This window comes from Lissotriton helveticus, chromosome 6 (genome assembly GCF_964261635.1).
Source record: "Lissotriton helveticus chromosome 6, aLisHel1.1, whole genome shotgun sequence".
NCBI classification, from domain to species: domain Eukaryota; kingdom Metazoa; phylum Chordata; class Amphibia; order Caudata; family Salamandridae; genus Lissotriton; species Lissotriton helveticus.
The window spans coordinates 1,281,376,251-1,281,398,902 of record NC_136067.1 but is presented as its reverse complement, the minus strand read 5'-3'; the positions used below and the strand labels follow the sequence as shown (position 1 = coordinate 1,281,398,902).

The following is a 22,652-nucleotide window of genomic DNA, read 5'->3' as shown; positions in this document are numbered from 1 at the left end:
GATCAGAAGCAGGCAGTCAGAAAAATACAACCAGAAACAAACAAGAAACAGTTCAAGTTCCCGAAGAACCAGGAGTCTGCGAAGTTGCTCTTTGGATTTCCATCTCTATCTCCAACTGGTTGTCCAGGAATGTAGCCAAATCCGCTGGCTCATCGAAGATTCTAGAGCGACCTTTATGAGTGATGCGAAATTTTGAAGGACCAGAAAAAGAAAAAGGAATTCCCATTTCAGACAGACGTTTCCGAAGATTCAGGAAGCCTTTCCTCCTTATAACTGTGTCTCTGGCAAAGTCTTGTGAAATGGAGATGCGATGACCGTCCCAGCTGACTTGTTTAACTTTTCGCATATGAGAGAGAATCAACTCAGTGTGCTGATGTCGTAAAGGCTTAAAAATAATTGCTCTTGGCTGGGTTGCTGCTTTAGGTCGAAACGTTGGGACACGGTGTGCTCTTTCAATCTCAAACTCTCTGTGGAATGAGATTTGTAAAGTGTCCGGAATCCAATGAGATAAAAACTCTATCATAGAAGAAGAAGCCTTCTCCGAATCCTCCGGAACACCAAAAATACGCAGATTAGATCTACGATTACGGTCCTCCTGCTCAGTGAGATCTCTGCGCAATGCCGCCATTGAGCGCTCCAAGTGGGTGAGAGATCTGGACTGTTTGTGCATACCATCCTCAGCAGAACTGATTCGTGATTCTGTGGCTGACACACGAAGAGAGAGGGCTTTAAAGTCATTTCTGATAGCAGACACCTCCACTTGTAACAAGTCTGTGTTAGTTTTTGTTGACTGCGCAATATCATGTACTTCATTAAGGCGCGCCAAAATGGTATCCAACGTGGAAGCAGTGTCTGCCTGAGGAGACTCGGGCGACGGAGAGATTGACTTAAGTCTTTTCAACGACGTGCCAACATCTTTTGAGTCTTTGGTGGTCGTAGACCGATTCATAGTTGCAGTTGTGAAGTAGAATACTGCAAGAATACCACTTGAGAGAGATAGGAACACAGGAGTTGCGCAGAATGACACAGAAAAATATATATAGGCGCCCACGTCCAATGTGCGCCAGGATATTTCTAGCTAGCAGCGAAGGTATGTGCAGAGCAGGGGAGCACAGTATTGAAATTGTAGGAAAAAATGTCGACACCTCTATGACAGAAGCGCTCTGAGAAACAAACAGCACGTGAGCAGCTTAAAAACCAGCCAAGCAACAATGAAATAATATAAAAAAGACAAAAATGTTACCAGTAGTAAGCCTCATGGAAGAAACGCACTAGGAAGACAAGCGGCACTGCAAATTTGTATCCATGGCGGCGCCTCTGAAGTAAAATGACAGGAACGTCAAGAGCGGGAAAATGGCGGCCGCTCGTAAGGAATGCGAGCGCCTTTGAAGCGTGCGGCGGAATTCATGTAGCCGGTGAGCAAACAAACAGGAAAACAGCATCAATCAGCTCTCCGCATGTTCCGCTGAAGAGGGTTGCCTTTTCCGCGAAGAAGGGCAGCCAGAAGTGAAGGAAATCGCTCAACGGGACGAACTCGCCACGGAGCTCAAGCGCAACACGCCATGTAGAAGCGGCGCGCAAGCCACGCCCCGTGATGCTTGTTCTATGTATTAACCATGTCTGGTGGCTCGGTGGACTGTTGCACGTTCAAGAGCATGTATTTGACCTCAAGGTTACAGGTTCAAACCCCTGCGGGTTCACTCAGTCTTTCATCAATCTAAGGTCGATAAAATGAGTACCATTGAGTTGGGTATCAATAAAAATCTGCTATTGACTGCCAAGATGCCTACGGGTGAACGTGTGCTTTAATACACACGTTATGCAAATATGCAAGAGTCAGTACGCTTTGTCAAACAAGTGAGAAAGAAGCCAAAATAATGTGAGGGTGCCCGTAAAGTGGGACGCAATCTCCCCAAGGCCAAGAACCCCAAAGATGTCTCGAAATCTGTCCAACTTAGTTCAACAAATTTGGTAACTATTTTTAGAATAACACATAAACGTTTTGTTACCAATTCTCAAAAATATGTGTAAAATAGACTTTGGATTCACCCGGGGAAGCATCATCCTCCTGATGTTGGCTGGGTGGTGTTTTATTTCACCTTCATTGGAGAGTTTGCATCGTAATGCATGAGAAACTATTTACATCTGAAAAGTATACCCTGCAATCCTTTGTTCTATTGCTTTTTCACTGGAGCAGGCATTTTTTGGATGTTTTACCGGAGCAGGCATTTTTGAATGTTTTACTCGCGCAGGCATTTTTTTTATGTTTTAATCTGGACTCAAAAGGCAAGCCAGAACTGCTGGCTTTGCCACTGGTTGTTTATCTCAGTGTGTTCCTTGTGTTTATTCACTGTGCTGCTATGGAACCGTATGCACCGAGAAACCAGCGTATCAAGTCTGAGCTGCTTTTTCTGAGGTAAGGTTACCAGATGAGTCCCTGCCATTAGGGATACCTTATTCTAATCCTGGCCTTTCCTTTTCCCAACCATCATTGTCCGCCTCATTCAGTTGACATGAGCCAGTAATAGTACTCACAGGATGTAATAGGGTAGGTGGGTTAAGGAGTGGAAAACTGTGTCCCTGCAGACTAGGAGCCACCTGGTAACAACTCCATGGAAATAACTATTGCTTGAATGAGTCCGCTGACGTTATTCATGGCTGCTGAAGCGTTGGCCTATCCTCTGTGCTCGCCTTCCCTCTCGAGAGCTACACTGATCACAAACACTCACCATCAGTTCTTCAATTGTAAAGCACTAAACAAAGTTCTTTCTTAGGAGCCCATCGCTGTTGCCGCTTAGTGCTAGCATTGTAAAAGACCGGGGCAGACTAGTTTTGATTCCACCCCAGGCTGCTTTCTTCCACCACAATATGCTTTCCTGTCTCTTTAGATCACTTTTGCTAAAGTTTTTTCTTCTTTGCTTTCCCCAGTTGTCTGCTTGCTTATCTTTGTTCTTCTTTCTCCTTTTCTGCCTTTTTGTCTCTTGCTTCTGGGTCAAAGTCTGAGGATGAATATTAAGACCCAGTCCGCAAAACGAGTGGTGGTGCCCATCACCTGCAACCACTTGCACAAAACAAGCATTGACCACCATGCTTGTGTTTGTGCATGCGCCTTTCTGCCTTCCAGTTTAGTTATGCAATCCCATATTATTCTCAAAATTATAGTAATTTTACATGTTTCCTAACCAGTGCCAGGGGGTTGCGTACCTTCCCTGGCATCTGCATAATACTGTGGTCCGCTCGGGACTTTTGAAAGACAGAGTTTTAGGCCCATATTTTGCCTCCAGACACCCAAGATTGTAAATATGAGCTTATTGGTGGGTTGGAGGGGTTAAATTGCAGTTTATAAATCCTGTTTGTGGTTTTTTAGAAGCTCACAGTTACATGTCTCTCTTTGTGAAGGCCATCCCCGATTGGCAAGCACTATTATGACATTATGGATTCATGATGAATGTATCTTTGTTCCTTGATGTTTAGTTTCTGAGTTCGACAACTAAAACACTATCTTAATTTATCTTATATTGGAGATTTCTAGCGACACCGGTATTTTCATTTCGATGTAGTGCTCTACTCTACCTGTGCTTAATTTGTTCCGGTGGTTTTTCTCACCGACACTTAATTGGCAGCACCGGCTTTAGTGACAATCCACCACATGGTGCCACTGTCTGTCAAAATTGTTTGTTAAGTCAATATACATTAAAAATGAATAACACGAGGGGCGTGGCACAAGATGGTGACGGAGTAGGACGCGTTTTAAGTCCCCTCCGGCGCCGGGCCATCTAAAGCATCAACTAGCACCGATCCGGGGCTCATTCCCGGCCCCTGGCACTGCCCACGCCCGCTGAGAGCCGTGGTGACCACCGACCCTGGTGCTGTAGCGGGGGTGAGCGCGGCGACGCCTCAGACCTGAGCCGCCGAGCTGCGGGCCGGACGACGGAGCAGTGAGCCGAGGTGCGCTGCGGACGGCGGGGAGAGACCTAGCGACAGCCACGCCGTAGGAGGTGTCCGCTGTGGTCCCCGGTACTGTGGGGGCGGTCTAGCCCTTCGACGGACTGCCGGTAGCAGAGCAGAGTTGGGGCCTGCGGATCCCGGCCGGCTGCGAGAGTCTGTCCCTCGGCGCGTGTCCTACGCGAGCCCGGGGATTGCGGCCTGGCCGCGGCCGGAACCCAGCCTACATCGAGTGGACGGCCAGGGGAGCGGAGACTGCTCCGATCGACGCGACGGCCCCAGGCTAAGGCCCGACCAGTGGATCCCCGCAGGAATCGGCCGGGATCTTCGGCGCCGTGTGGGGGCCCGGCCTCGGCCTCGCGGCCTAGCGAATCCAGGGAGGCAAGAGGGGCTGCGGACAGCTCTTTGGGCGTCTCCTGGCTCCTGGGGGACGCGAGCTGCGGAGCGTGTCCGGGTCCAGCGAAGTGCCTGGAGGATCTAGGGGGAGCGAGGCCGCACTCGCCGTGAGAGCCAGCCCTTCGGCTCGGTCCCTACGCGAGCCCGGGGATTGCGGCCTGGTTGCGGCCGGAACCCAGTCTGCAATGAGTGGACGACCTGGGGTGATGCAGACCTGCTTCGTTTGGCGCGACGGCCCCCGGCTGAGGTCCGTCCAGTGGATGTGTGGCAGAAGCAGCCGGGATTCTCCAGCAGCACGTGGGGTCTGGCCGTGGCCTGGCACAGCCAGAAAGGCAGGAGAGTGGCGGACTGCACTTCGAGCGGCCCCTGGATCTGCGGAGCGTGTTCTGGACCACCGACGTGAAGGGAGGTTATAGGGGGAGCGGTGACCCATTACGGAACAGCTTAGCGACCTTGAAGGGAGTCACAGAGTGCGGATCGTGGTGTTGAGGATCCTATACTGCTGCCACCCCGGTCATTTCCCGCTGGACCCCGTTGCCACTTTGGGGGCCTTGTGCATAGGATTGGCAAGTCACCTGTCGGAGCAGTGGGCTCGAGTTGGAGCTCTCCCCTCTACCTAGGGTGCAGCAGGGTGTGTTGGCGACTTGGGGACAAAGACGCCTTGGATTGGTTTGCCGACATCAGCACGAGCTCGGGGGATCGTCAGGGGGGGCCGGAGCGGCACTCTGGTCTGGGACACGGTCCCGTCGGAGGTGAGCTTCCAGGTGACGGACTGGCCTCTAGAAGGAATAAGGCCGCGACGATGTCCTCTTCGCAGCGCAAGGGGAAACCCGGCAAAGAGGGTCAATCTAAAGGGCCCCAGCAACCGGCCTCGCCGGGACCTAGCTCGTCCTCCGGACGCTCGGACGATGAGGCCCCCGCCACTAAGGCCTTCATGACGGAACTCTTCACTTCGATCAAAGAGGACATTTCGGAGCTCCGTAATCAGCTGGCATCGGATCTTCGCGAGGTACGCAGGGATGTCGACGGAATCGGTGAACGAGTGGCCACACTGGAAGACCACGATCTGAGTATGGCGAATGATGTCCACCAGCTGCAGCAGGACGTGATCCGACTTACGGAGCAGAATCTGGACCTCCAGGCCCACGCGGAGGATTTGGAGAACCGTTCCCGTCGGAACAATATCCGCATACGAGCAGTGCCGTGGGATGGTGAGGCGGGCGACCTTCGTGGCTATGTCCAGGCGCTCTTCTTACAGATTCTCGGTGAGGACGATCTGCAGGACATTAGGATGGACAGAGTCCACAGGGTGGGGTTGCCCAGGCGAGGAGGGGGCCTACCCCAGGACATTCTGGTATGTGTGCACGATTTTCAGCTAAAGGAGCGAATTCTACAGAAGGCGCGGGACCTCCCATCCTTGCAGTTCCGTGAACACCGTCCCCAGCTGTATCAAGACCTGGCGGCTTCCACACTCCAGAAACGGAGAGAGTTTCGTCCGGTAACCGCATTCCTGAGAGACCATAGCATCTCCTACTCGTGGGGTCACCCCTTCCGAATCATCTTCAGATGGCAAAACCGGCTGGTACAGATCCGCTCTCTTCAGGCAGCGAAGGAGCTTCTTGGCATTGATGACCTGCATCCTCCGTCGGCGAACGGCGACTCTTCATCCCGAAGGTGGCGACGGTCCTCCTCCTGGCACAGAGTGGGCCCGGAGAGGGACGCTGGGGGACCGGACCGCACTCTCAGCCTGCAGGAGAGGGGGGCAGCGGTTGCGTCAGTGGCCTCGGTGACACTGGCTTCTTCCCAGCAGAGCTCCGGAGCGGCCTAGCCTGAGATCGCATTGCCGAGGTGCCGGAGGGGCACAGGCACTCAGGTACCGGGGGTATGAATGTACTTTCTGGGAAGACACCCCGGACCGTGGCCCTAGGGGTTCCACCAGTGATGCCCGAGCCCATCTAGAGGAGGTCCCCTCGGATTCTCCTCCTCTGGGAATGTTGAGTTTGACTTGTTGGGAGGGTTGCTTGTTGGGAGCGGGGGGGGTTGGAGGTCTAGGGGGGGGATCCGGGTGGGAGGCTGTTAGGGTGAGGTTGGGGTAGGGGGGGAAGGTGGTGGCAACCGATGGGAGTTTGATGTTGTGCGGATGGCCGAATGTGTGTGGAGGGGTCTGGGGGTCGGAGGGGGGGTCTGGATTTCTGTGGTGATGGGGGGGGGGAAGCAGGATGCATTGGCGGTAGTGGAGCTGTGGGGTCTGGACCTTCCTCATGCCTCTTAGCATTGGCACGTGGAACGTGAAGGGCCTTAACTCTCCGCAGAAACGCCAAAAGATCTGGAAATACCTGCTGGATCATCACTTAGATGTGGTGGGTCTTCAGGAGACCCACCTGGCACGCAAGGATGAACTTCGGCTGCGCCATAGGCAGTTTCCTCTTGTCTATAGATCCTCTGCCCATACGAAGCACAGGGGGGTGGCCCTTCTTTTTCGGGCGTCCCTCTAATTTCAGCCTACGGGGGTCTGTTGTGATAAGGAGGGTAGATGGCTGATGGTTAAGGGACTACTGTACGGCTGTTTGTGTACGTTTGTGGTGCTGTATGCTCCCAATGCCCAGCAGAATGTCTTTCTACAGAGCCTGTTGGATAAGATAGGAGAGTTTGTGGAGGGGCATTTGTTTTTGATGGGTGATTTCAATATGGTGTGGGACAAGGCTTTAGATTGCTCTCGAACTCAAAGGGCGGATTCCGGAACCTTTTCTGTTGATTCCAAAGATCGGATGGGAGAGTTGGGGTTGATGGATGGATGGCGCACTGTGCATACCCAGTCACGAGATTACACATTCTTCTCCCACGTCCACCAATCTTACTCCCGTATAGATCACATTTTTTTGAGCCAAGCACTTAGGGGAGATGTCCGGGATTCTAGGGTTTTTCCACTCTCGGTCTCCGATCACAGTCTCCTGATCCTTATGGTTCAGTGGTCGATGAAAGGGGATGGCTTCCGGAAATGGTATTTTCCGGCGGCGCTGATTAGGGATGATTCCTCCTGTAAGGCGCTCAGGGAGGCTATTAGGGAGTTCCTGGCCCTCAACCCCATGGCGGACACGTCGGTGTTCAATACCTGGGACGCGTGCAAGGCCTCACTGAGGGGCACCTGCATAGGACTTAACGCAAACCTCAATAAATTACGGAGGAAGGAACGGGAGGATCTAGAATCAGAACTTGCCGGCTTAGAAAGGGCACATAAATTGAATCCGTCACGTGTCACCCTTAGACCTCTGACGGCTGTTAGAGGGAAGTTGAGGGCCCATTACACAAATCGGGCTGAGTTCACCCTCCTACGATTGTGGCGCGCGTCTTACTCGCAGGGGAACAAGGTGGGTAGGCATTTGGCCCGTCAACTTCGGGAGAAAAGAGAAAAAGAGTACATTGGAGGGATCCGGGGTCCGGGAGGCTCCCTGCAGCATAGAGACAGAGACAAGGCGGACATTTTTGGCCGGTTTTATGCCACACTGTATGCAGGTGATTGCTTGGATAGTGAGGAGCAGGACACATTCCTGGCAGACCTCCCTATGCCGCAGGTCTCTGATGGGTGGAACGAGCAACTCGCGGCCCCTTTTTCGAGAGCGGAGGTGCTGTAAGCCATTAAGGCTTTGAAACCTAACAAAGCTCCCGGCCCCGATGGCTACACGGCCCTTTTTTACCAATCATTCGCGACGGAGCTGGTGGACTACCTGGTCTCACTTTTTAATGAAATGGCGGTCTCCGGAACGACCACTGGGTCCATGGCCGAGGCCATGATAACCGTGATTCCCAAGCAAGGGAAGGATCCCTCCGAGTGCGCATCATATCGCCCGATAGCACTCCTCAATGTGGATGCTAAACTGTACTCCTCTATCATCGCCCGCAGGCTTCAGGACCTGATGCCAGCTCTGATTCATCCGGACCAATCCGGGTTCATAAAGGGTCGGCAAACGCATGACAACTTGCGTCGGGTACTGCATTTGATAGAGAAGGCTGACAGGTTCCGCATCCCGGCAGTGCTTGTTGGGTTGGATGCGGAAAAAGCGTTCGATCGGGTCGATTGGGGATTCTTGTTCCGCACCCTATCCGCTTTCGGTTTTTCACGCCAGTTCATCTCCATGATTAGGGCTAATTATAGCTGCCCTACCTCGAGGGTGATGATTAACGGACATCGATCTGCCCCCTTCCCTCACTCACGGGGGACGAGGCAGGGATCTCCCCTCTCCTCTTCGCATTGAGTATCGAACCTCTGGCGATTGCGATACGGGAGAGGGAGCAGATCGTAGGCCTTCCCTTTATGGGTGAGCAGCACAAGATTTCCTTATTCGCGGATGACGTGCTGCTGTCCTTGGGGGACCCAATCCACTCACTACCGCATGTTCTGGAGGTCCTCTATCGATTTGAAACGGTGGCTGGATTTAAGGTTAACTTCGACAAGTCATATATACTGAACTTGACTCTTCCCCATGCAGACGTGGAACGAGTGCGTTTGCTCACGGCATTACCGTGGGCGTCTGCCTTCCTATTATATCTGGGAGTACGCCTGACTCCCACTATAGGGTTTTTATTCGCGGCTAACTTCCCCCCGATGCTAGCGTCGATGCGAGCTGATCTAGATAGGTGGAAACCGAAGTTTCTGTCGTGGCTTGGAAGAATCCATGCTCTTAAGATGGTGCTCTTGCCGAAGTTCCTCTATCTATTCCAGGCCCTTCCCATCCCTATTGAGGTGGACTTTTTCCGAAGATTGAAAACCTTGATGCTGAAATTTGTTTGGCAGGGCGGGCGAGCACGGATCCCATTTTCGACACTGCGACGTCCGAGGGAGGAGTGGGATTCCCGGACATGCTTTTATATTACAAAACTGCGCAGCTCCGCGTGATCGTGGAATGGTCCCAGCGCTGCTCAGAGAAACACTGGCTACACATGGATAGGAGTGTGACGGGGAGATCGATATGGGATTTGATTTGGAAGCCCAAGGGGGATAGACCTAAGAATGCCTACATTAGCACTCCGACTAGCACGGTCCTAAAGGTGTGGGATACAGTCTCCAACGATGACCACTGGACCACGTTTCCGTCCCCCTTTACCCCCATTCACTTCAACCCGGCGTTTCTGCCTGCGATGCAGGAGGGGCCCTTCCGACTCTGGAGAGAGGGTGGTTGTAGGGCGCTCACGCATCTGTTCCATGGAATGTCTCCGCTCACGTTCCATAATTGCATGCGGGACTATGGGATCCCGATTACTGAGCGCTTCCGCCATGCCCAGCTTCTTCATTGGGCAACTTCGAAGGGGTGAGGGAGGCCGCCACCAGGGCGCCCTCCCCGTTCGAATCCTTCCTTTTACGCACTTCCACTATGAAAGGGACGATCTCCTTCCTTTATGGGTTGCTATTGGCCACTGTGACCGCCCCGCGACCCCGCTACATGGAACACTGGGAGGTCCTTCTAGACCGGGATATATCGGAGGACGAGTGGAAACGTCTCTGGAGCGATATAATGTCGCACAATCACTCGGTGGCCCTTCGGGAAGCTCACTTGAAGACCATGCACGATTGGTATCTTTACCCATCCAGGCTCCATCGAATCTTCCCGGCATCCTCGGACAGGTGTTGGCGGGGTTGTGGCCTCCTGGGGGACTTCCGCCACATCTGGTGGGACTGCCCGACCATTCGCCCTTTTTGGGCGGAAATTCTGGCCCATATTAAGGATATCCTGGGGTATCCGATCTCGGACTCCATGGCCCATGTTCTGCTAGGTCTCCGTGACCCGCAGTTAGAACATCAAACTAAAGCAGATAAACGAATCCTGTGGTTATGCCTGGGAGCCGCTAAACTCACGTTGGCTGCAGCATGGAAGAAACCGCAGGCCCCGGCTCTGTCACTGTGGCACACGAGACTGTGGGGCTACTGAGCATGGAAAGAATGGCGGACATCTTCCTGGGCAATTTTAAGAATTTTATGTTCCGATGGGGCCCCTTGGTTCGCTTCCTGTCCCGAGGCTTACCGTCTGCGGTTTGCCCACCCACGCTACGTGCTCTTCACCTTTTCCAGGTCTAATCCGAATACAGGGATACTGTGATCAGTTGTGTATGTGAGAGTGTGGTTGCCACCACCGGGGGGGAGGAGGGGAGGGAGGGTGGGGGGGCCCAGTTACCCTAGGGGTTTGTTATTGGTTGCGACGTTGCTCCAGTACGGGGGTTGTTAGCACTATTTCCTCTACTGGGCACATGGCCGAGCAGGCGCCTTCGCCTGGGACTCTTTTGTCGAGCGCTGGACTCGTACCTGGACTTTGCTATACTGCCTTGTGACCCAACCTTGCACTCCCCCATTTGTATTCTCTGAGAGTATCTATGGCGTCCCCTGTGAGGGACTTATGGCGGATATGTCGCTTGTGTTATCTTTCCTACTTTGTCTCCACTCTTTTTTTCTCCTCTTTCTTACAAACTTCTAAATAAAAATTTTACAAAAAAAAAACGAATAACACCTCTATTAATATAGCTTTGGGTGGCCTGAAATAGTTTCAATTGTTACACTCGTATGAGTGGGAGGGTTAGTAATTGTTAGTTCAGTCATTGGCAGCGCTGGCAGGGGCAATGGGTGGTAAAAGCTGTAGTGACCTTTTTTTTTTTTACAAATAAAGCACTTTCAGCTCGCCACAGCCTCCCATCTCCTGACTATTCCAGATGTTCACTGATAACTGGGCATCACTATGTAATGGTACTAAGAGTAGAAGCATTGTCCAGAAACAGACCAGGGATATAGTGGTTACTAGGAATAAGTATCGGACAGATAGGTTTACTAATGCAAGAGATACAACGGTGTCAGATACAACTGGGTGGAGGATGTGGTCTCACGGCTAGACTGCCGACTATGGAGCGGGGAAACCAAGGTTTGAGCTTTGGGCTCGACTCCACATCCTGTGATTCTGGGCAAATCACTTACTCTCCCCGTGCCTACAATTTTTTTTAAATATTATTGTGTCCCTGTGTAACGTAACTGATGCTCATGTAAAGCTCTCCAATACCTTTGGGTCGGGTTTGCACTATATAAATCTGCAAAAAAACAGGGTACACAGCAAGGAATCAGGTGACTTCTAATATGTTCAGAAGCCTTCTGTCCTCTCGGGACGGTTGCCCAAAGCTGAGGTATTTTCACCTTCAGTTCTGTCTGTCTTTCGGCACTAAAGAAGGGCGCTTGTTGGATCGAGGGGAGATGCAGTGCCAGATTCTTGACCACTCCCAGAAGAAGTCATCCAGGACTGAAGTGTTTCCACAGCAGATTGTACTATTCGTGGCTTGGACGAGGGTGTTGATGCTGCTTGGAAGTCAACACTCCACTGAAAGTAAGTGGTGTCAAGCCTCAACGGAAGCTGTAGCACTTTAGACGAGTCCTAGAAGGTTGAGAAGCATGCCTCGCCGGAAGCTGTAGCACTTTAGACTAGTCCTAGAATGTTGAGAAGCATGCCTCACCGGAAGCCGTAGCACTTTAGTCGAGTCCTAGAAGGTTGAGAAGCATGCCTCACCGGAAGCCGTAGCACTTTAGACGAGTCGTAGAAGGTGAGAAGCATGCCTCACCAGAAGCTGTTGCGCTTTAGACAAGTCCTAGAAGGTTGAGAAGCATGCCTCACCGGAAGCTGTAGCACTTTAGTCGAGTCCTAGAAGGTTGAGAAGCATGCCTCACCGGAAGCCGTAGCACTTTAGACGAGTCCTAGAAGGTGAGAAGCATGCCTCACCGGAAGCTGTTGCGCTTTAGACAAGTCCTAGAAGGTTGAGAAGCATGCCTCACCGGAAGCTGTAGCACTTTAGACGAGTCCTAGAAGGTGAGAAGCATGCCTCACCGAAAGCTGTTGCGCTTAAGACAAGTCCTAGAAGGTTGAGAAGCATGCCTCACCGGAAGCCGTAGCACTTTAGACGAGTCCTAGAAGGTGAGAAGCATGTCTCACCGGAAGCCGTTGCGCTTTAGACGAGTCCTAGAAGGTTGAGAAGCATGCCTCACCGGAAGCCGTAGCACTTTAGACGAGTCCTAGAAGGTGAGAAGCATGCCTCACCAGAAGCTGTTGCGCTTTAGACAAGTCCTAGAAGGTTGAGAAGCATGCCTCACCGGAAGCCGTAGCACTTTAGACAAGTCCTAGAAGGTGAGAAGCATGCCTCACCGGAAGCCGTAGCACTTTAGACGAGTCCTAGAAGGTGAGAAGCATGTCTCACCGGAAGCCGTTGCACTTTAGACGAGTCCTAGAAGGTTGAGAAGCATGCCTCACCGGAAGCCGTAGCACTTTAGACGAGTCCTAGAAGGTGAGAAGCATGCCTCACCAGAAGCTGTTGCGCTTTAGACAAGTCCTAGAAGGTTGAGAAGCATGCCTCACCGGAAGCCGTAGCACTTTAGACAAGTCCTAGAAGGTGAGAAGCATGCCTCATCGGAAGCCGTAGCACTTTAGACGAGTCCTAGAAGGTTGAGAAGCATGCCTCACCGAAAGCAGTAGCACTTTAGACGAGTCCTAGAAGGTGAGAAACATGCCTCACTGGAAGCCGTAGCACTTTAGACGAGTCCTAGAAGGTGAGAAGGATGCCTTACCGGAAGCCGTAGCACTTTAGACGAGTCCTAGAAGGTGAGTACCATACTTCACGAGAAGCCTTGGCACTTTAGACAAGTCCTAGAAGGTGAGAACCATGCATCGATTTTCTGCCACCTCTCTCTGCTAGTAATTCAGTTTACGTTTCTGTTCCTGAGCCCACTTTTTTTTTTATGTTGACAGCAAAAATATAAACCGATTGTAAAATATTTATAATTATATTTTTAAAAAAAACAAGTGAGCCCAGCTCTCTACAGAGTTTACTCTTGGTCAGCATATGTGATTGTCTCATCACCTGCAGGGGCATTTCTTGTCAAGAGACGTCTGACTCATTGGAAGTAGCGTGTGCCTTTTGCATTTTATTAATCGTAATCCTTAATTTCACGATTCCTTTAGCTAATAAAAATACTGATATGTGTGTGAGGAAGAAATGCTTATTTTTTTTTTATGAGCTGCATTTGAGGACATCGCCACTTAGTGGAATGCAAAAAAATATATCAAGCCACAAACTCCATCTGTTTATGTGTTGTCATCCTACGCGGTGTGGACCCCGCCTCTGCGCCTGCCCGAGGCCACCCGGTGGCCATCAGGAGGGCGGGCCCTTAGTCGCGGAGGGCCGCCCCGCCCCTAGACAGGGTCAGACACCCCCCCTTAGTGGAATGCAAAAAAATATATCAAGCCACAAACTCCATCTGTTTATGTGTTGTCATCCTACGCGGTGTGGACCCCGCCTCTGCGCCTGCCCGAGGCCACCCGGTGGCCATCAGGAGGGCGGGCCCTTAGTCGCGGAGGGCCGCCCCGCCCCTAGACGGGGTCAGACACCCCCCCTTAGTGGAATGCAAAAAAATATATCAAGCCACAAACTCCATCTGTTTATGTGTTGTCATCCTACGCGGTGTGGACCCCGCCTCTGCGCCTGCCCGAGGCCAACCGGTGGCCATCAGGAGGGCGGGCCCTTAGTCGCGGAGGGCCGCCCCGCCCCTAGACAGGGTCAGACACCCCCCTCCGGCCGCCCCGTTGCGTGGACGTGGACACTCTTTCGGACATTCGTTTGCCGGTGAGTGTCTCTCGGTTTGCCTTCGGGCATTACCCCCCCCTCTTCGCCTACTCCCTCCCGGCGGAGGTTCCGAGTGCTGGCCAGGCGGCCCGCTTAGCGTCGGGCCGCCGGGGAGGTGGGGGTTTTATTGGCGGGTTCGTGGCCTGGTACAGTGGTACTTCGCCGACTCGCTCCGCATCCCTGTGTTGGGGGTCTTTGGGCGGCAACCCAGTTTCGTCCTTTCTCTCCGGCTGGGGCCTCTTATTTCCGGTCAGGGTCCGGGCCTCGGTCGGGTCCGTGAGGCGCCGGCCCGCCTGGCTACCTATTCTGAGTGGAGTCGCGTTGTGAGGGCCGCGCCTTGTGCGGGTAAGTTTTGGATCCCCCGCTTCTGGCGCACACGAGGCGGTGAGTGGTGGCGCGGGGACTTGGGCGGAGGCCGCGTGGTCAAGCGCCGGGCCCCATGGTCTTGGCGGGTACGGCAGACCTTTGCATTATATGTATTCCATGCACCAGCTCTTTACATTCTGTGTATCCTTATGATATAGATTCATTTGCACATACTTCAACGTACTGTATTATGCTATGTATATGGATATCAGCTCATAGACGCGGTGAGAAACCAGGGAACATTATGTTTCTTTTCACTAGTGGATTTTAAATTGTGTTCTTAAATCTTGATTGTGTTACTATATAGGGAAGTTAAATTGATTTGTTTTGCTTAGTAGACGCTGAGATTAGTCAGGGCAGGGAGTAAGCTTAGGTGAAGGTTTCCCCGCGATTTCGAGCTGACTCTACCCGATGGGATATGAGCGCTCCACAATTGTACGGAACTATTGTACGGAACTGCTAGTGAGCAGTTGAGTACGAATGCAAACGTTAATTTAAAGGTTAGCAATGGTTTAGTAATGACCTTGAGACCAGGGGACAGGAACGCATGAACTCGGCATTATTACATGCAACGTGCACAGGTCAACCGAATGCAGTGCAAAGGTGTGCATTTTAATCACAAAACTCAAAGGTGGTTCGTCGCATAATTCAAGCACCCGGGTGGCGCGAGACACTCGGCGGACTGATTTCACAATCAGGGTAGCCAGGGTTGAGTACTAGCAGATCAGGAGCTGATTAGGACACGATAAGTGTATACAGCGCGAACATGACTCGAAGATGTCTGAGCGCTGTACTTAGAACCGGTTGAGGGCTAGCAGACTAGGAGCATATTATGGCACGATCCTTGTCTCACATTAAGTGGGCTAATGTGGTTTTAGAGAGCGAACTGCACCCGAAGATGGCAGAGCGCGGTACAAAGGAAAGAGCGCTGTACATAAGAACGAATTGCGTGCTGGCAGGATATAGCGTGTACATTACCCGAAGAGGTCAGAGCGCGCAGAAGAGATAGTGGCCATGAATATGGTTTTAGGTTTACATAAGTAGTCACACCGCCAGCACTCAACCACCCAGAAGCCACGCGCCCTGCCCCCCCCCTGAAGTTGCGCCCCTGCCCCTCCAAATCGCGCAATATTGCCATCTACTTTCGTCGTTCGCCGTATCTGTTCTGTTCGTATCGCACTAGGATACCAGGGCTATGGTTTCAGGAGAATCCGGGGTGTTAGGGTAATACCGTGTATGCACATGTCTAGGCTCGCATTTTCCTAAAGAAACTCGGTAATCCCATCGCTCCAAGGGGGCCAACTAATGCTTCCCCCTCCCTTCCTTGTGTGACCCTGGCCACGGGTTGTTTACGATGGTACTGCAGGGCTGGGTAATGTGTGGCGAGGACCCCCGCCCCGGATATTCAGTCTTCGCGGCTAGGTAAGGTTGCAGGTTGCTATGCGGACATTTCTATACATATGCACGTGCCCGGGTACCCTTTGCGATTCTTAGGTATGGGTGTATATGTACCGACTCCTGTGCCTGCCGAACGATTCGAAGTGTAAGTCACGGGGTAACCCTAAGAGAGTACAAACACTGCTCGGTGACATGCCGAGTTTGAAAACGTCAGTACTGTGTTTGGTGCTACTAGCCAATATCGCCTCCGCGCCCAATGTAATCGTGGCTGACACACTCCAAACCCTTAATTACCGGTATGGGTGCTCCTGCCGAGCATATGCCTTAATTGATATCGCCCTTAATTGATATCGTTATGCTGCACGGGGATATGACGTATGAACACGAAGAACGGTGGTTGGGGAGTCCTTGTTTCTTGCATATGGTCTTGACAATAGGCTTTGTAAGTATTCGTGTGCGAGGAGGGAGATTGTTTTCACGACCTATCAGGTCTTACCCAAACTACAAAACATGTGCCAACGTTCTGAGTTATACACTATCGGGTTTTCGTGTGAATTTTTGGAGATTCCCCTGCTATTGAAAAAACTACATTATTTCCATCATTTTGACATGTATTGTCCCTGGCGATGGTCGAGTTTAGGGGAAGGTAAGCTGCACCGCTGTATTGTGCAAGAGCCTGCCTGCACTAGTTGCAGTCGTAAACGAAGGGAAATTTAGAATGTGGTCACCCCAATGCTTCGTAGTAATTGCAGTGCTCACATATGTATAATGTGGGCATGTTCTGTGTGGAAAGCCTTGAAAACGCCCCTTTTCTTTACCTGAGAATGATTGGACCCCCTAGTGCATTGACTCTAATGCCCGAGGCCACCTCCTAGATGGGCCGCCCATCGCGCTCAGGTACCATTACATTCAGGTAGTATGTGCACGATGCAAGTTATGTGTTTCAGTATATTACACCTTTTCTTGTATGTATAAGAACTCAAGGATGCCAGGTTTTTACTAGCTAAAGCTGCCCAGGGTTTATTCTTCGATGTGAGCTAACTGCCCATCTTGTATTACTGCTCCTGGCATAAGACCCCCTGGTGCCCAAGTTCGCACTACCAGTAGGGTCCAAATGATACCCTAACAAGCAACGATAAGTTCTTTCTGAGGTATAAATCTGATAGATCACGCGACCCAATTAATGAAAGAAAAGGGGGCTTATAGTGGATATGTGGTCGGTTTGACACTAAGATCTTCTGCAGCTATACCTACCCTGTTTATTGCTTGAATCCACCCAGTGAAGTTACTCGAGGCTGCATGGTTTGCTTGTATTTGGTGAGTGACTACAGAAAACAAAAACAAAAATAACTCTTGTTATTCGGTGGTAAAATGCCCTGTCCGATATAGCCTTTTATTTCGCATACTACTAATATATTTCGTTTTCTTGAGTCTAGCAAATCTGAAGCTATGTTTCCTGCAGATCATAACAGTGGGTTGTACTTAGTTTTACACATGGCAGTGTATAGTTTTCAGGTCTCGCCTAGGCAGCACTTGCGCTGTCTCATCGAGACACGATGTAAGCACGATAAGGGCACGAAGCACCGCCCGCTTTCTGCCCATCTTTAATCGGATCTTTCATTTATGGGTTGCAGCCTGAGTTGCCGACAAGATACAATTATGACCTGCACATTGGTACTAGTAATAGAGGTTTATGACTGTTTTGCACCTTGTAATTTCAAGAAGTGGTACGTGACACTGATCGTACATGTATTGGGTTTTATAGCTTCATACTACAGCTTATAACTATACTCTAATGTAGCCATGGTACTCGCTTACTAGCTATGGACCGGCATTGCAGGTAGTCATCTACTATGGTGTGGGTAGGAGTATGTCATCAGCATAGCATGTGATAGAACTGGTCTAATAATATTACAGCTGGATGCTGTACTGGAATTTGAGAATAAGACCCTACTCCTATTTCTTATATGAAAGAACGCCTTCTCTGAGACCGGCACAAACAGGTGCGTAGCTTCCGTGGGTGCTGTGGGTGCAGTGGCACCAAGGACACGAGAACCCTCATATTGCTGTAATTGACTATGGCTGCATTTCATCCTTCTAACACCATCCCGGGGCCCGTTGCCTTCCTTGAAATAGCGCCTTTGTCACACTAACTACACTATTAGGCAAGCACGCCGCACCCTATCAATCCGAGTCCTGCTCAAAGTAAACAAGGCAAAACGCAGCTATAGATAATGCCGCACTCCGGGCCATGGTACGAAAAGCAACCAGACGTCTCGGCAACGCACGACTACGTCAATTTGATAGTTCAGCCTTACAACTGACACGCAGTCCGTGGTTTACTAACATGCGGCGAAGTGCGGGACATAAGACATTTTCATGTCACACGTAGAAGACTGGATACATGGCCATGCCACCCATACCTAGTCTCAATCTTCGTCAGCTATGCATAGGTCACTGCAATTACTCCTGTAAGTAAACAAGAGGCATGCTTTATTTGAAATACCAGGGGTTAACTTGTTTCACAGTTAGAATAAATATTATGTATGTGGGTGAATGAGGTGTGAATATGCAAGTCTACTAACAGGGTATACGCTATGGTACAAGTCTTTATCCAGATAATTACAATCCCTTGCCGGGCAGCTGCTGTTCCCCTCGTCCTCACGAGACAGCGTCACTCACAGATATTGAACTGTCGCTCATAATTGCACTCAAATTATAAAATGTCACACATAACACTGTAACTTGGCAGTATGTGGACTGGCGTAAACACCCCTTCATCTGAGTTAGGATTAATGCTAAGCAAGTGAGTGTTCTTGTTAAATAAGCCAATGTCATATTGATCTGCCTTAGCGTGCCCTGTAGACAAAGTTAGCGCTAGCGAAGGATTTTTTGGTTTCAAAATATTTTGTTTACATGTTAACCTACCAATGTCTTCAACATATAATTTGCTAAAACTGCAAGCAGACCCCTCCTCCTGGGAGGTAAGAGCTACCCAGGCTGCTCTTAACCACACTATGGGTGGGCATGATTTTCCTGACCTCAACACATCATATCCGCTTCATCAATCACCAGGCTAAGCACTGTTACATCTAGAGAATTCTGAATGATCCACAATAAGGACTCCTCCCCCAATTATATATCATTCAAAATAAACCTTATATCAGCATGATCGTCCCTGTTAGACATGATAACAATGGCCAGACGATTTTTAGTGGTGTGGCTAAAAACAGGCTATTTCTGAGCAGAACCTGAAAGCGGATTTCAGAGTGCTTTATATATCAATCTGGGGTAATCATTATTGCTTAGAACTCCGGGAGTTGATAGTACCCATAATATTTTGGGCGGGCGTAGGGGGTGCAGCGAATGCAATTGCTATAGTACGCAATACATACCAGACAACCAGGCACAAGAACACACGTTACGTAGGCAATTATGGCACTTGTGCAAAGATAAACAACTCGTGAGAAATTGCAATCAGTGTGTTAAGAGAGAAGTGGCGTGGCACGCACCAAGGAGTACCTAACATTGGTACATAGACAGCTGCAATAATGGAACACACTTTAAACTGAGTATGGGAATGACATTTACGGTAACGGGCTTCTGCTAGTTGGCTCTAACCTATCACAACTAATGATCTGGCAGTGATTTGCCAGGACGATCACTATCATGATTATTCATGCACCGTCAGCTCTTATAGGCGTGTCCGAAGACCCGTTTTAAGAAATATCCATAAGTAGTGTGGCCTATGTAATTGAGTGCATGACCTGAGAACCATAGCAAGTAATCTCCCTCACTAACTGCCACTGGGAGGGAGTTCCCGGGAGGTTTTTAGCTGGCCCAGCTACGTTTCTCGGTCTTTCCTGCCATGATGGTCCCCTGGGCTGCTCTGCGCTGCTTCACTCTTAGGGGGCCCTTGGTTGCAGTCATTTGGCCAATTTTCAGAATGCTACGTCGGATTTGATTTTGTCCGCTGGAAGCCAGGGTACAAGCATTTGTGGTATGGGCCAAAAAGCAGGGTAAAACACACTCCTGGGTAGGCGGACACTTGGCGGCTATCAGTCACGATGCGAGGTTGAGAGGGGTAGGCGATCCGACCAAGTCGTTCGCAATTAAGGCAGCTCTGAAGGGGTGGGCAAGAGAAGAACCCAGGATCCCTGACACCAGGTCCCCTATTGAGTTCCCCACTTTGAAAGCTATGTTGGCGGTCCTGCAGTCTGTAGTTCACTCGCATTATGAGGCTGCCCTCTTTTCAGCGGCCTTCAGCCTAGCCTTCTTTGGGGCATTCCGAAGCAGCGAGCTGGTAGCACGCTCAAAGGTAGATGTGTCAGGGGATGCTTTAGGGGTGGCAGACTTAACGTTGGCAGTAGGCCTGTCCATCACCCTTAGACGATCCGAAACTGATCAGGCTGGGAAAGGGTCGGTTATCCTACTGGCCCCCCTGGGGGATCCATGTTGTTGCCCGGTTGAGACACTTAAGTCCTTTCTCTCGATCCGTCCTGCTGTCCAGGGCTACCTTCTTATCCATGCTGATTTGACCCCATTGACTAAGTACCAGATGGATAAAATAATGCTGGCATGCCTTGATAGAGCGGGTTTGCTGAAAGAGGGGAAAAGGTTCTCCAGTCACTCCTTCCGTATTGGGGCGGCCACCTCTGCATTCTAAGCGGGGTTGCAGCCAGAGAAAGTTCAGAAAGTGGGGCGATGGGAGTCATCCTGTTTTAAACGGTACATTCGCCCTTGAACTGTTGTGGTTCTCATCAAACCCCTTGTACATATGTTTGCTGTGTTTTGGTCATAGATGTGATGCTCATTGTTGGTGCACCCTTTCGAAATAAACTTTTGATGTAGATTGCGTTTGTTTCTTGACAGGGTCGAGAGTGTGGGTCTTGGGGCATTCCATGGTCGCCAGATTGGGTCGGTGGGCCACGATCAGGCATTGGACACAGGGCTTCACTGACATGGACTGTACTTGGTTGGGTTTTCCTGGCATGCGCTGGAATAGTCTGCTGTACAGATTACAGGTGGCGCTTGCCACAGAGAGATCTCCACCACATCACTTAGTTATTCACCTGGGAGGTAATGACCTCACGAACTGGGGGAGGTCTACTTTACTCCAGAAAATGAAAGAAGATATTGGGGCCATCTGTGGACTCATGCGTGAGTGCGAGATTTGGTGGTCTGAAATTGTACCACGTAGAGTATGGGTAGGCGCTAAGTCATGCCAGGCGATTGAGAGGACCAGGAAGAAAATAAACTGTGCCATGAAGAAGTTTACACAGCAGAGGGGGCTGGGTTTCATCAAACATGATATGATTCAGGACAAAATCAAAGGTTATTATGAGGCCGATGGAATTCATCTGACGCCTGTGGGCTTAGATTTATTCCTCCTGGATTTGAAAGAGGCTCTGCAGAGCAAAGGTTGCAGGTAAAGCTATAGGTTGGTGGGGGGCCCATGCGGCGGCGGGGACCATCGCATGGGCTGTGGCGGAGTTACAGGGCAATCCGGAAACAGAGAGGTGCAACACTGTACTTCAGCGGGCACATAGGGGTGCCAGAGCCTAACCTAGAACCTCATGGGAGGTCTAGGAATCCGAGTCGGCGCCCCAGTAGTCCTTCGGGCGGTTGCGGGCCTGCGCAACCGGGGGTTGCTTAGTTATGCCCCGCAAGGGGCGTGAGTATTATTACCATAATGTTCATCAGCTGGGTGGTTCGCCACGGCGCTGATTGGCTCAGCAGGCGGGCAGGTGGCGAGAATGCGGCCTGCCCTTGGATTGCCCGTAAGATAACCCACCGTGATTACATAATCTTGTATGTAATAATAAACCTGCAGCATATTTTCCCAATCTTAACATACGTGTCTTGGTGTTATTTGCGGGATGATGGTAATGTGGGGGCGGGGGTTTTCATGTGGCCCTGAAGTGACTATGCGCCTGCCCGAGGCCACCCGGTGGCCATCAGGAGGGCGGGCCCTTAGTCGCGGAGGGCCGCCCCGCCCCTAGACAGGGTCAGACACCCCCCCTCCGGGCAGAGTCGCCTGGTGGAGGGGGCGGCCCAGTGACGCACGTCCGGGGGGCGGCAGGCAGGAAGAAGGTATATCTTCCCCTCAGGCCACTGCGGTGGTCTCTTTGCCGCCCCGGACGTTGCGTGGACGTGGACACTCTTTCCCTCCCTACCGCTTACCCAAGAGTGTCAGCTGAGGGGGGGGCTCCTGAGGGAGTTTTAATGTGTTTCTTTTTTCGTTGCAGGCGGAGTTACAGGGCAATCCGGAAACAGAGAGGTGCAACACTGTACTTCAGCGGGCACATAGGGGTGCCAGAGCCTAACCTAGAACCTCATGGGAGGTCTAGGAATCCGAGTCGGCGCCCCAGTAGTCCTTCGGGCGGTTGCGGGCCTGCGCAACCGGGGGTTGCTTAGTTACGCCCCGCAAGGGGCGTGAGTATTATTACCATAATGTTCATCAGCTGGGTGGTTCGCCACGGCGCTGATTGGCTCAGCAGGCGGGCAGGTGGCGAGAATGCGGCCTGCCCTTGGATTGCCCGTAAGATAACCCACCGTGATTACATAATCTTGTATGTAATAATAAACCTGCAGCATATTTTCCCAATCTTAACATACGTGTCTTGGTGTTATTTGCGGGATGATGGTAATGTGGGGGCGGGGGTTTTCATGTGGCCCTGAAGTGACTATGCGACCTGCGTCCGCCCATTCTCCTCCTCTCCAAAAGGCTAGACAAATCTGAACTTAGTCACAACTCTTGTTCCTCACTTCAATGCCTGCTAAAGATTTGAAGCTTGCAGAATTAGATTTTTATCTGTATGCTTCACACCTCGGCAGAACTTTCATGCCACAGAATGCAGATGGATCAACTGATACATATGTGTCTAAACCCGAGGGGGACCTAGGAC

At 51.1% G+C, this 22,652-nt stretch overlaps 1 protein-coding gene across 1 annotated transcript in view; it reads left to right on the top strand.

Annotated features, from left to right (window-relative positions):
- The window catches only part of PYGB (glycogen phosphorylase B), a 689,075-nt gene that overhangs the window by 356,454 nt on the left and 309,969 nt on the right, over positions 1 to 22,652 (top strand). The gene's annotated exons all lie outside the window — the stretch shown is intronic.